Here is a 14,116-nt window from a genome sequence, read left to right on the forward strand (position 1 = left end):
GAAAGGATGTAGATTTTGTCCTTTGAAGCTGTTCTGCTTAGCATTACCCTGTTGATTACAGTGGCACCAGTGCCTTTGGTTATGCCACCATAACAAACAATAAAGGAGGACCACTCTGTGTGGTTTCGGAGATGTGCAGCCCCATGAGAGCAGACTCTGAAAGGGGCTAGTAAGTCTCCCTGGAAAACCAGGTAAGGCAGGTGGCAGACATGGTCCAACTCTAACACTGAGGGTTCCCATGGGAATCAGGCCTGATAAATACATTGTGTCCTTTGAAGCTTGCTCTGCTTTGCTTTGTATGGCTCTCTTGATATAAACCAGATGTTTAAGTTTAACGCATAAGGAATAAACTCTTTATCTCATGAAATATGTCTGAAAGACCCTCTGGCATCAGCATGACTAACAGACCTGACCTATAACAAATCTGTGTTCCTTCAATTGTTATCTATAGATAATACTTGTTTTGTATGACTATAGCCTTTTTGACATTGATTGATGAACTAAGCGTGTATGCCATTTCCAATAAAAGCCATTTGGGACAAGGACTCAGGGCATTCCCCACTAGAGGGAATCACTACTCCCTTTCCTGCCATAACAGCAAGATTGTGTCTGGAATGACTTACATCTCATCTGCAGCAGATGGGAGGAATTTTGCAGGATAGAGTTCCTCCCACATTGTTGTTCTATTTAGGTCTTGCTTACTACCTTGTCTTCCAGCTAATTGATTCAGTCCTCTGCTTCATCCAGCCTTCTTGTAATTCCTTGTAGTGTATTTTTCATTTCAAATATAGTATTCCTTATTTCCTCCTGGTTCTTGTTTATAGTTTCTGTTTCCTTTTTCATGTTGTTGTAGTTCCTACTCAGTTCCTTGTAGTTATCACTGAGTTCCTTGAGCATCCTTATAACCACAATTTTGAGTTCTGTGTCTGGTAGATTGCTTGCATATATTTCATTTAGTTCTTTTACTGGGAAATTCCTCCATTACTTTTGATTATGGATTCTTCTTAGTCTCCCCATTTTAGGTGATTCTTTTTGTTTGTTTCTGTGTCTCAGGATGCTCTGCTTTTCCTGACTCTCTTCACTGGGTGGACTTCTCTGCTGCTCAGTGGTATAGTCTCTTTGATTTCCTTGCATGGATTCTCCAGTGCTGCCCTTTCTTCATTTGTGTGAGCTTTCCTGAGGTATTTGGTTTTTGTTGTTGTTATTGTTGCTTCTTTGTTGTTAGGTTTTCCCCTTTAGCAGGCTTACTGGTAGTCACAACTTCCAACTTTTCTTGTACAGGTGTTTGATAATAATCAGTATTACCAGAACACCAACCTTATGACAGCAAAAGAACCTCCTACCACATGAGCAATCTGAAGCACAATTGTGCAAAGATCAATAAAGGTGAAGAAAGATTACAAATATTATGCATTATGACAAAGGGAATATGAGATAACTATAAGAGAGGAAAATGTTATTGAGTGGAAGAGGGAGAATTGAGAAGAGTAAGGACAGAACTTAGGTGATGAAAGGGAGAGGACAAAACTTGAAACATAAGTAATACATGGATGGCTGATGGGAACAATAGAATAAGATAAGGGAAGAGCATACTATGAGGTTTGAAGTAAAATTGAAATGTTATTAGGCTCACAGAAGAAAATTTGCAGAAAATCCATAGCAGGGACAATAGCAACAACAGTTGAATAAAGTTTAATTAATCTGGAACAGAAATAAAAATATTGTACAAAAGTGAAAAGCGAATATGAGGTATCTACATTAAAGAAAAATATTTTTGAGAGAATGGGGGTAGCAAACTAATAAGATTAAGATGTGAAACCCAGGTTGAGAGAGGAGAAGACATGAAATAAAATTCCTCACTCAAGAGATAAATGGCAGGGGAAGGTGAAATGGAGTAAGACAGAGGGAGAGTATTCTTTGGCATTTAAAGCACAAATAAATAGTGAACAAATAGGAGTTCCATTGGAGAAGTACAGCAATAACTGTGATATTTCACTCCACTAACCACTGTTTATAAAATTTGAAAAGGAGATAAAATTCTTAGAAGTGGAGGAAAAGAATGTGAACTGACTTAAGAAAAAAGATCTTTTATGCAAGGTTAGATGGAAGAGAAATAATGAGAGTATGGGATAGGAACATGGAATAGTAAGAGAAAACATAAATTTTATAAAAACTATTATAGGGCTCGGGATGATGGCAAAATGGATTAAAACCAGGGAAGGGTGCTGTGTGGGATTTGGAACAACAATAATATGAAAAAAAACATATAATCTGAATAAAAAGAATAAAAAGTAAAAGACCAAGAGTAGTGAGTTATTTGGAATACAAGTGAAATGAAAGAAAATTAAAATGCAATATGAAAGGGGCCAAAATCCCCCAACAAACTAACAAGCAAACAAACAAAACTAATAAAAATAAACACAAAGCAACAAAAATACTTAATAAAAGAAAAAAGAGAAATAAAGCACACAAGTTCTGATGAACAGAAAGGTGAAACTTGTCTCAGCTGTTGGTGTTCACCTTCTGACTTCTTTCTGAATCTGTTACAGGGTACAGCCAAGAGGGGGGACCCCAAATAGGCATTTGAAATGGGGTCCAGAACTTAAGGTGTCCAGGAGATTTTAAGGTGTCTTCACCCCTTCCCCCACAGGTATGAGTTGGGGGAAGGGGCACACAGAGCAAGAACATGCAGGGCAGCTTTGCAGCTAATCCATGGCATAGTCATTTAGCATACCTATAGCCTTTGGCTGGTCACTTAGATATGCTAAATATCTTTGGCCATGCTCAAGGCCAGGGGGGTGGAAAGGGACCTCCCCCACAAGATGGGACCTGGGAGGCAGGTCCCCTGAGTTACAGCACCTGTGTGGGAGCTGGGAGAAGATTGGCTCCATGACATGGGGTGATACCTGCCCAGACCCACGATGGCGACCAGAAAAGCTGGAGCAGATTGAGGGCAAGTGTGCAGAGTGTAGGAGGAGTCGGAAATGGGGCTTCAGAAGAAGATTGGCGTGGGGGATTTAAACCCAGACATGGCAGCCATTGAGGGGGAACCACGCGGCTTTGGCAGAGTGGGGAGTCTCCCCTTCCTGCAGCCCTGAGGAGGGAGAACCACACAGCTTTGGCAGAGTGGAGACTCCTGCATCCCAGAGGAGGAGAACCACGTGGCCTTGACAGAGTAGAGACTCCTGTGGCCCTGGGAGAGAGGACCACGTGCCTGTGCCAGAGTGGGAACCCCAACAGCTTTAGAAGGGGGAACCACCACCTGGTTTTAGCAGAGATCCCGGCGACTCAGCAGAGGGTGCCGGGAACCCAGGGAGGTCTCCCAGTCGAGATGGAGAACTAACTAAGAACCAGAGGACTGCCTGAGCCATGGACTTCTATTTCCTTTCCTGAGATACAGTACTCTGGACTGAGCAAAGGGGGAAGGAAGGAAGGACTGTGTGTTTGTGGGTGTTTTTAGGGACTTTAGGATTTTTGATAAAGACATTAGGTCACTACTTTAAATTAGTATAGCATTAAATAAACATTTCCTTTCCTTTTCACGAATCTCTGGCATTGAGAGACGTCTTTCCTAGGGTGGCGGACATAACGGACCCAGGGCCTTCTTTCAATAATAGTATATCGTCCCAGGGCCTCCCTTGTCTGTTCTGTAACAAATCCATTTCTGGTTTTCTCTCTGTTCCAGATCTCAAATGGGGCATACAGTTTTTGGTAACACTGCCTGGTTCTCCTTCCCCTCCTTCTAGAGGGAACTCCTGTTGTGATCCAGAGGGTGAGGTCTCTGTGTCTTGCCTGGGAGGCACTGTTCAGTCTTCTGGGAAAATCGTGGGTGCTTCCCCCACCTATATACCTCCAGTCTTAATCTGTTCCAGTTTATTTCCAATATTGTATAGTTTCTGTTTAAATAGCTGTCTGTTTCATGGGTGCAGGGGACAGTCTGTATAAGCATCAGTTCTCTCTTTCTTGGTGTATTCTGCAGCTCTGTGTGTGAGCTCAGTCTGTGCAGTGCCCTGAATCCCTCTGCAGTACCCTTTCTGAAGTTCCTGTTTTGATGGACTCAGTTAAATGGGCCCTAGGACCCAGTGTATTTTGTTTCACTCTGGGGAGTTCCAAATGGGACCTTTTCGGCATTAGCCTTGCTATCTTACTCCTGAAAAAAACAAAAGCTCCTTCTGGTTGTTAAACCTGCCCCACAGGTTTTGCAGATCTTCCCAGCTACTGTAGGTGATGGGGTGTTGGGCTCAGTTTTCCCTTTCCAGTGTTTCCACCAAAAAGGGAGCTCAGTCTGGCTTGCAATAATAATGGGTACCCTATTTCTAGCCTGCTGCCTTCAGAGCACCATGCAGCCTGCACTCTCCACTCTGTGCAGTTGCACCAGGTGGGCACCAATAAACCATCTCACTTTGCATCCCTTTGATCAATCTGTGATGTACACTGAGTGGGTGCAAATCATGCCCACAATCCTCACTCTTTTTTGGCCAGGCAGCTGCATACAGGAATTCCCTGCCTGGTGTGCCTCAATTCCCCTTTTGAAAAAAGTCTCTGTGGGTCCCACTGCTGCTCCAAGGCACTGCCCAGCTTTCCACACACTCCAAGTCTCTGGCAATTCAAGAGTCTATCTCAGTCATGGCCAGTCATGGCAGGATCCGGCTGGCCAAGTATGTGGCACTGTACTGACCAGTGACCACTGCCCCAACTTTGGTGCACTACCAGCTATGTGCTTGCGTGCTGTCTTCCTGTAACCAGAAAAGACACCAGCATTTGGGCTGCCTGTCATTACCAAATCCAATAAGCAATGACAGTGATTGAATCTTTTATGGATGCTATATTCAGATGGCCGACAATCCGAGATGATGGCGGGTTCATACCCTAACAAACCATCTTCCCTTCTCTTTCCTGTCCAGATCTTTATAAGGGGGTGGGGGAGGACAAACAAGGTGTGGTGAGGGCTTTGAGATTCAGAAGCTGCAACATTCCTGTCCTGGGCAGTTAGCTGATCCCAAAGGGGAGGGGTGGTCATCTGCTCTCTCTGGAACAAAGGTTCAGATGTCCCCAGGTGGTAATCTTCTATCAGTACCCCAGGAGGTCACCTGTTTTTCCCAGGAGCCAGGATGGGCCTTATCTGTAGTTTCTGAAACAAAACCTTTAACATACACATTATTTGCTAGACTCATAACTTTTTACCTTAAGCTAAAATTTTCTAAGTCTTGAGTCCCCTATCATTTCCTTGGTGACTTTATACATTCAAATCACTCTTGGCAGCAGTCTGTGACTTGCTCACCCTTGGAGGGGAGGGAGCCACTAGGCTACTGTCACTGACCCAGCTCCTCTCTGAAGTTGTTATTGTGGAAGCTGCAGTTTCTGGTGCCACACCCAAGGACTTCCCCCATCCGCCTATAAAACCTCTTTACTGACCATTTTGAAATTTCCTTTGCACACTTCAGCTTCCAAACTTCAAAGCAGCTATGAATTTGTTGGCTGTTCACGTTGTTTTTCAGAAGATCAGATAAGTGACCCAGTTAGGTACATAAACAAAAGGGCTCAGCTCCCACCTACTTTGCCACCACCTTCTCAGCTTGTGGAATTTTTCTTCTAATTGGTGACCCACCATCTGTGCTGTCTGCAAGGCTACTGCTACTACTGCACTGAGGGGTGAAAATTTACATCTGTGACACTGCTCACAGAAGGCTCTCCTTCCTTTTTAAAGTATAGCATTGCTAGTAGAGTGGTTTTTGTTTTATGTCCTTGCTTTTCATCATTTGGATATTTCAAGCCAATCCTTTCTGGTCTGAAATGTTTCTGTGGAAAAATCAGCTGAAAGTCCTGTGGGAGCTCCCTTGTAGTTAATTGTTTTTCCCTTGCTGCTTTTAATATTCTCTTTTTGTCTTTAAACTTTGTCATTTTAATCACAGTGTATCTTCTTGTGAACCTCTTTTGGCTCATTTTATTTGATACTCTGCATACTTTGGAATTGTGTATTTTTTTCACTAGGTCAAGAAACTTTACATTCATTATTTCTTCAAATTCATTCTCAATTCTTTGCTTTCTCTTTTCTCTTTTTGGTAACCTTATGGTGCAGATGTAGTTATGGCTGATGTTGTCTCAAAAGTCCCTTAAAATATCCTCATATTTTTTTTTCCTTCTTGCTTCTCTGATTTGGCATTTTCTGCTGCTTTGTCTTCCAAGTTGCATATTCAATTTTCTGCTTCTTCTAAATTCCTGTTTATTCTTTCTAGTGCATTCTTCATTTAAATTAATGCATTTTTTAATTTTTGCCCATATTTCATAGTTTCAGTGTTCTTTATGCTGTTGAAATTCTCACTAAGTTACTTGACAATTCTCATAAACATTGTTTTGAACTGTGTAACTGGTAGGTTGCTCGCCTTCTGAGTTTGACAAGTATCCCTTGAGAATTTTTTAAAGAAAGGTTTTAATGTGGGCCCATGCTAGCTGCCACAGATAAATCACAGTTAGACCCCCAAGGCTATGCATGTGTTTTGAAGGGCAGGGTAGAGTTAGTGTAGCTACTAGACTCTTGTGATTGGGTGTTTCCTGCTACCCTATCTTTCAGATCACTGATTTGATCATCTTTATCTGATATAGTGTTGATTTCTTCAAGTGTATTCTTCATTTTAGATATTATAATTTTTATTTTTGACTGGTTCTTCATGTTCTTTTTGTCTCTTTTTGTATATTTTCCATCTTTTTAAAGAAGTTTTCATTAAAATCATCTAAGTTCATTGAGCACAGTTATAAGCAGAGCTTTGAACTCTGCATCTGATAGATTACTTGCCTCCATTTTTTTTCTGCTCTTTTCCTGGGGTTTTGTTTTTATTTAATTTGGACATGTTTCCTTCTCTCCTCATTTTGACTTCTCCCTCTGTTTATTTCTATATATTAGGTACATCTATGTTTTCCATTTTGGTAGAGTGACTTTATATAGTAGGTGTCCTGTGGAACCCAGTGGCACAATCTCTTTATTCACATGAGCTATATGCTGCAGAGATACTTCTTATGTCAGTTATGTGTGTTCTCTTATTGCCATTGATCCTTGATTTCTGTTGGCTTATCATGGATGAGATTAACCCTCAGGCTGACTGGATATGAGGACTAACTGTGACTACAGCAGACAAGCTGTTGTGCAGGGGCTGAGACCATAGAGTAAGATTCACTTTAGCAAGGCTCTGGTACCTTCCAAGTCGACCCTTTTGTTGCATCATTTGTGTAACTAATTAGTTTATCCTCTGTTGTGGTCTGAAGGTGGCCACCAGGGTTGTTGTTTCTGAGACCTCTTAAGAGGTGCTCCAGTGTAGGCCAAGTTCAGTTGCTGATGGGTTCTGGCCAACAGCCACCTGGTAGGAGCTACAAAGTTAGTGTAATTGGTTGTTGCCTGTTCTGGGCTTGAAGGCACCTGATAGTTATGTTGTGAACCAAGTATACCTGCTACTAGTGTCAGGCAAGGTAACTTAGCAAGAGATACAGAGTACTCCACAGCCAGCCATTGCTTGTTTGTAGACTTCGAGATATTTCAGAAATCCTTGCAGTACGGGCCCTGGATGAGTCTTGTATGGATTAGCCTCTAAAATACTTATATCATGTTTATGGATAAGAAGAGTTACATCATTAAAATATATATACTACAAAAAGGAAACTATAGATTCAATGCAATTCCTATTAAGATAAAATGGCATATTACACAGAACTACAACAAATATTCCAAAAATATATATGAAACCATAAAAGGCCCCAAAGAGCCACGGAAAACTTGAAAAAAAGAAACAGAGTTGGAAAAATCATGCCACCTAATGTCAAAATATACTACAAGTACATAATCATCAAGACAGAATGGTATTGGCATTAAAACAGACCTATAGATCAATGGAACAGATTAGAGAACCCAGAAATAAATTCACACTTTATGGTTAATTAAGATCTGATAGAGAAAACAAGACTGTAAAATGTGGTGAAGATAGTCTATTTATTTAATAGATTGTTGATAAAATAGGACAGATACATGTAAAAATTTTTGACTAGACCACTTTCTTATACCATACACAAAAATAAACATGATATACATACACAATGGAATACTACTCAGATGTAAAAACAGAAAAAATAACCCAATGTGACAGCATGGATGGACCTGCAGAACATTATGTTAAGTAAAATAAGCCAGTCAGAGAAAGACATGTATCATATGGTTTCACTCATATGTGGAATCTTATGAACAAACTGAACTAACAAGCAAAATAGACATAGACTCATAGAGAGTAGGATGACAACTCTGGAGGGGGTTTTGGGTGTGTATTGATAGCGTAAAGAAGACAAAAAACTCATGGGCATAGACAACAGCATGGTGATTACGGAGGGAGTGGAAGATGGTATAAAAAGGATAAATGGTAATGGAAAAAATAGCCAAATGCTAGAAACAGCCTAAGTGCCCATCAGCAAATGAGTGCATCAAAAAACTGTGGTACATTTGCATAGTATAATACTATGCAGCATAAACAAGGAACTCCTACCTTTTGTGACAGCGTGGATGGATCTGGAGAATATTATGCCAAATGAAGTAAGCCAGTTGGTGAAAGACAAATACCATATGATCTCACCTAAAAGAAGACTGTAATGAACAAAATAAATTAATGAACAAAATAGACTACAGGCATGAAAACATGGAACAGACGGAAAATGACAAGAGAACGGGGTGGGGGGATAATTGTGGAAAGAAGGGAAAAGGACGAGACCAAGAAGATGTATAAATAACCCATGGACATTGGCAGCAGTGTAGGGATTAACTGTGGGAGCAGGGAGAGTGATGGGTAGAGGAGAGCAAAGGGGTAAAATTAGACAACTGTAATAGAATAACAATATCAAGTGATTTTAAAAAGCATAAAAATTCTGGAAAAAAACATAGGTAGTAAACACTCAAATATTTCTCCTAACAATATTTTGCTGCTCTATCATGTGGGGCAAGGAAAACAAAAGAAAAAAATTTAAATAGTACTACATCAAGCCAGGTGGTAAAAGAAAAATACCATATGATCTCACCTATAAGTGGAACCTAATCAACAAAACAAATGAGCAAAATAAAATAGAGAGTTGGAAATAAAGAACTGACAAACTGACAGTGGCCAGAGGTGAGGGTGGAGGTGGATAACAGGGGATAAAGGTGAAAGGGGAAAGAAAAAGAACATGAATAGAGAACTCATGGGCATGGACAGTTGGGGGAAGTGATTGACTATGGGAGTGGGTGGGGAGGGGGTAAGGGTGAGCAGTGGGGAAAAGGCAGGACAACTGTAACTGAACAAAATAAATGAAATAAAATGGGACTACACCAAACTAAAGTTTTTGTACAGCACTAAAGGCCATCAACAAAATGGAAATGAATGGGAGAATATATTCAATAATAATACATCTGATAAGGGGTTGGTATTCAAAATTTACAAAGAACTCAATACCAAAAAACAATTTGAATAAAAACTGAAAGAGGACCTGAATAAACACCTCTCTAAAAAAGATTTACAGATGGCCAATAGATACATAAAAAGATGCTAAATGTCTCTAATAATCAGATAAATGCAAAATAAAAGAACACTGAGCTATCACCTCATGCCTGTCAGAAAGGCTATCATCAAAAACAAACAAAAAAAAAGACTACAAGTATTGGTAAGAATGTAGAGAAATGGGAAGATTTGGGCACCGTTGGTAGGAATGCAGACTGGGGCAGCCACTGTGGAAAACAGTAAGGGGTTTCTTTAAAAAATAAAAAAATAGAATGCCTTATGACCTAGCATTTCCACTTATGAAAATATATCAGAAAAAAACTGAAACATTATTTCAAAGGAATATATACACCCCTATGTTCTTTGTAGTGTTATTTACACTAGCCAAGATTTAGAAGCAGCCCAAATGCCCATCAGTAAGTGAGTGAGTCAAAAGGCTGTGGTACATTTACACAATGGAATATTACTTGACTATAAAAAAGAAGAAATTTTACCTTTTGTGACAGTATGTAAAAACCTGGAGTGTTATGCTAAGCAAAATAAGTTAGACAGAGAAAAACCAATACCATATGATTTCCCTTATATTTGGAATCTAAAAGACAAAATACAGAAACAGACAAAACAGACACAGACTCATAGACACTAATAACTGATGATTCTCAATGGGAGGGTATATGGGGGAATGGGTGATAAAGTGAATGTATTAAGATGTACAAATTGATAGTTTCAATTCATCTCTGGAATGTTAAGTACAGCATAGGAAATATAGTCAATAATATTGCAGTAACTATGCATTGTCCTAGGAGGTACATGAATTATTGGATGATGACTTCATAAATTATATAATTTTCTAATATAAAACCAACATTAACATTATTAATTTCAAGAATAAGATTAGAAGAGAGTACAATCAACTTTTCTACAGCAAAAATAATCCGACATACTAAATGCAAGTTAAAAGTTCCTGGAGGATGGTGGGAGGAGCCTGTGGCCATGGAAGTTCTAGTCTGTTCTTCCTCATGGAAGCTGTCCCTTTCCACATGGTTACATGGAGTTGGCAACTTTAGCTGCCCCACCACCTCCTGACCATGGATTGCCCAAAATAAGTGAGCTTGTGGCCTTTGTAAAAATGGGTAAGCAGGATCTCAGCATTCTGCATACTGAGGAAATGCACTTCCTGAGAGAGTAGGTAGAGAACATGGGAGGTAAAATATTACCTGCTTCTCATAAAACTAAATCAGAAGAAAATAAGGGAAAAAAAGCAGAAAGTAAGAAGGCAGAGGTAGACATTAAGACAAACTATGAAGTGAGGAAAGTGATCAATAAATTGACAGTGAAAGTGTGATTGAATCAGACACTAATTCCTCTAAAAAAAATGGGACATGAGTCCTGGATGGTGTGGTTCAGTGGATTGAGTGCAGGCCTGTGGATGGAAAGGTTGCCAAAAGGGCACATGCCTGGGTTGTGGGCCAGGTACAAAGTTCTGGGTAGACTATAGGCAATGGATCAATATTTCTCTCACACATAATGATTCTCTCACTCTCTTTCTCCTCCCTTCCCCCTCTCTAAAAACAAATAAATAATGTATTTACAAAAAAGAAATTGGAGATGAAAATGTAGAGATAACCAAGGAAATGATGGATTAGGCGAATGATAAAAAAAAAAAGTGGCTGCAATTGATGTTGTAAATGATGGTGAACTACAGAAAGCCATTGACTTGTTCACAGAGGTAATTAATCTGAATCTTTGCTTGGGCATCCTATATGCCAAGAGAGCCAGTGTCTTCATCAAATTACAGAATCCAAATGCTTCCATCTGAGACTGTGATAGAGCTATTGAAATAAATCCTGATTCAGATCAACCTATTAAGTAGCTAGGGAAATCACAAATATTTGTGGGCCATTGGGAAGATGCAGCACAAGATCTTGCCCTCGAATGTAAATTAGATTATGATGAAGATGCTATTATAGTGCAGAAAAAAAAAGTTCAAACAAGAACCCAGTAAATTGCAGAATGTCAGATAACATATGGGTGGAAATGTAAAGAAAAAGAAATGAAAGAAAGAATGGAAAGTGTTAAGAGGGCTGAAGAAGAACATGAGAGAGCCCAGTGGGAGGAAGAAGCATATGAAATTTAGCAGTTCAGTATACCTGTTTTCCAGGTAGTTTTCCAGGTACAATGCCTGGTAATTTTCCTGAATGAATGCCTGAAATGGGAGGGGACATGCCTGGAATGTCAGAAATGCCTGGACTTAATGAAATTCTTAGTGATCCAGAGGTTCTTGTAGCCATGCAGGATCCAGAAGTTATGGTGGGCTCCCAGGATGTGTCTCATAACCTGGCAAATATGTCAAAATATCAGAGTAAACAAAGGTTATGAATCTCATTAGTAAATTGTCAGCCAAATTTGGAGGTCAAGAGTAATGGACTTCTGAGATGAAGCCCTTACTGAAAAGAGAGCAACTTGGATTCACCAATGAATGCCACAATAATACAAATCAATGTATGTCTGACCTTCTCATGAAGAAAGTTTGGGTGCATTGATGAGAATACCTATGCCTCTGCAACCACACATTGATGTTTCACTCAACTTCTTTCTCCCTCGCTTCCCATCTCTCTATTAAAAATCTTTTAAAAATTAGAAAAGTATAGGAAATGAAGCAGCCAAAGACCTTATATGTACAGCCCATGGACATGAACTAAGACTGGGGGAGTGCTAGAGGATGGAGGCATACAGGGCAGGAGAAGATAAAAGAGAAAAATTGGGACAAATGTAATAGCATAATCAATAAAATATACTTTAAAATAGCATTTGACAAATTTCAACAACTTTTCATGATAAAGGCACTGAACAAGCTAAGAATAAAATAAAACTACCTCAATATAATAAATTACATATAAAAAACAGCAATCATACTCAGTATTGAAATTGGGAAATTTTTCCTCTAAGTTTAGGAGCAAGAAAAGAATGCCCTCCTTCACCTCTATTCAACTTAGCACTGGAAGTTCTATATTGAGCCTTGAGAAAACAACACATAAATAGAAGGCATCTAAGTAGGAATATAAGAAGTAGAATTCTCTCAGTTTTCAGTTCACATGGTCTTATATGTGTAAATAAGTAAAGATTCCACAACAAAAGAATATTAAAGCCAATAAATGAATTCAACAAAGTAATAAAATATAAAGTTAACATAGAAAAAATCAGTTGCATTTCTATATGCAAACAATCTAAAAAGAAAATTATGAAAATTCTATTTACAAGTGCATGAAAAAGAATAAAATAATTGGGACTTAATTTAATCAATGAGGTGAAAAACTGGTGTAATAAACAATTCAAAAAAGACTTCTAGCCAAGATGGAGGTGTAGGTAGATACATTATGCCTCCTTGCACAACCAAAAGAAGACAACAACAAATTTAAAAACAACAAACAACAAAAACTGCCAGAAAATTGACCTGTATGGAAGTCCAACAACCAAAGTGTAAAAGAAAAAACATTCATCTGGACTGGTAGGATGGGTGAAGATAGGCAGCCAGGGCAAAGAGGACTCAAAGCAGTCCAGTCGCTGGAAGACCAGGGTGGGTGGCAGCTGGTGGAGGGGGCATTCCCATATTTGCAAGCAGATAAACCAGGAAGAAGAACTTGGGAGCAAGACAGACTGCACAACCCAGGGCTCCAGTGTGGGGAAATAAAGGCTCAAAATCTCTGACTGAAAAAACCTGTGGGTGTTGTGGCAGGGGGAGAAACTCACAGCCTCATAGGGGAGTTCATTGGAGAGTTCATTGGAGAGACCCACAGGGTTCTAGAATGTACACAAACCCTCTCACCTGGGAATAAGAACCAGAAGGGCCCAGTTAGCTGAGGAAATGACTGAAAGCTAGCTGAGAGCTGAGCAAGTGGCACTGTTCCTTCTCAGACAACTCCGCCATATACAGTGCCACAAAGCAGTGATGTGAGTTGCCCTGCCCTGGTGAATACCTAAAGTTCTGCTTTTACTATGTAACAGGCATGCTGAGACAAAAATATATAGTCCAAATGAAAGAACAAATCAAAGCTCCAGAAACAATACAACTAAGCAATGTACAGATAGCCAACCTATCAGATGCAGAGTTCAAAACACTGGTAATCAGGATGCTCACAGAAATAGTTCAGTAAGGACTCAAAATATAGAAAAAAAGAGAAGGCTATGAAAATTGAAATAAAGGAAAATGTACAGGGAACCAACAGTGACAGGAAGGAAACTGGAACTCAGATCAATTGTTTTGACCAGAAGGAAGAAATAAGTATTCAACCAGGATAGAATGAGGAAATAAACATTAAAAAAAAAAAAACATGAGGAGAGGCTTAGGAACCTCCAGGAGAACTTTAAAAGTTCCAACATTAGAATCACAGGGGTGCCAGAAGGAGAAGAGGAAGAGCAAGAAATTGAAAACTTATTTGAAAACATAATGAAGGAAAACTTCCCAAATACGGCAAAGAAAATAGACTTCCAGGAAGTCCAGGAAGCTCAGAATCCCAAAGAAATTGGGCCTAAATAAACATACACCAAGGCACATCACAATGACATTACCCAAGATAAAAATGAGATAATCTTAATAGCTGCAAGAGCAAAGG

General features: G+C 39.5%; 1 pseudogene; it reads left to right on the top strand.

The window, feature by feature from the left end:
* Positions 1–10,551: 10,551 nt before the first annotated feature.
* On the top strand, positions 10,552–11,926 carry LOC123811246 (annotated as a pseudogene).
* Positions 11,927–14,116: the final 2,190 nt, after the last annotated feature.

The sequence above is a fragment of the Phyllostomus hastatus genome, unplaced genomic scaffold, assembly GCF_019186645.2.
Source record: "Phyllostomus hastatus isolate PE091 unplaced genomic scaffold, TTU_PhHast_1.1 phas_scaffold_78, whole genome shotgun sequence".
Taxonomy (NCBI): Eukaryota; Metazoa; Chordata; class Mammalia; order Chiroptera; family Phyllostomidae; genus Phyllostomus; species Phyllostomus hastatus.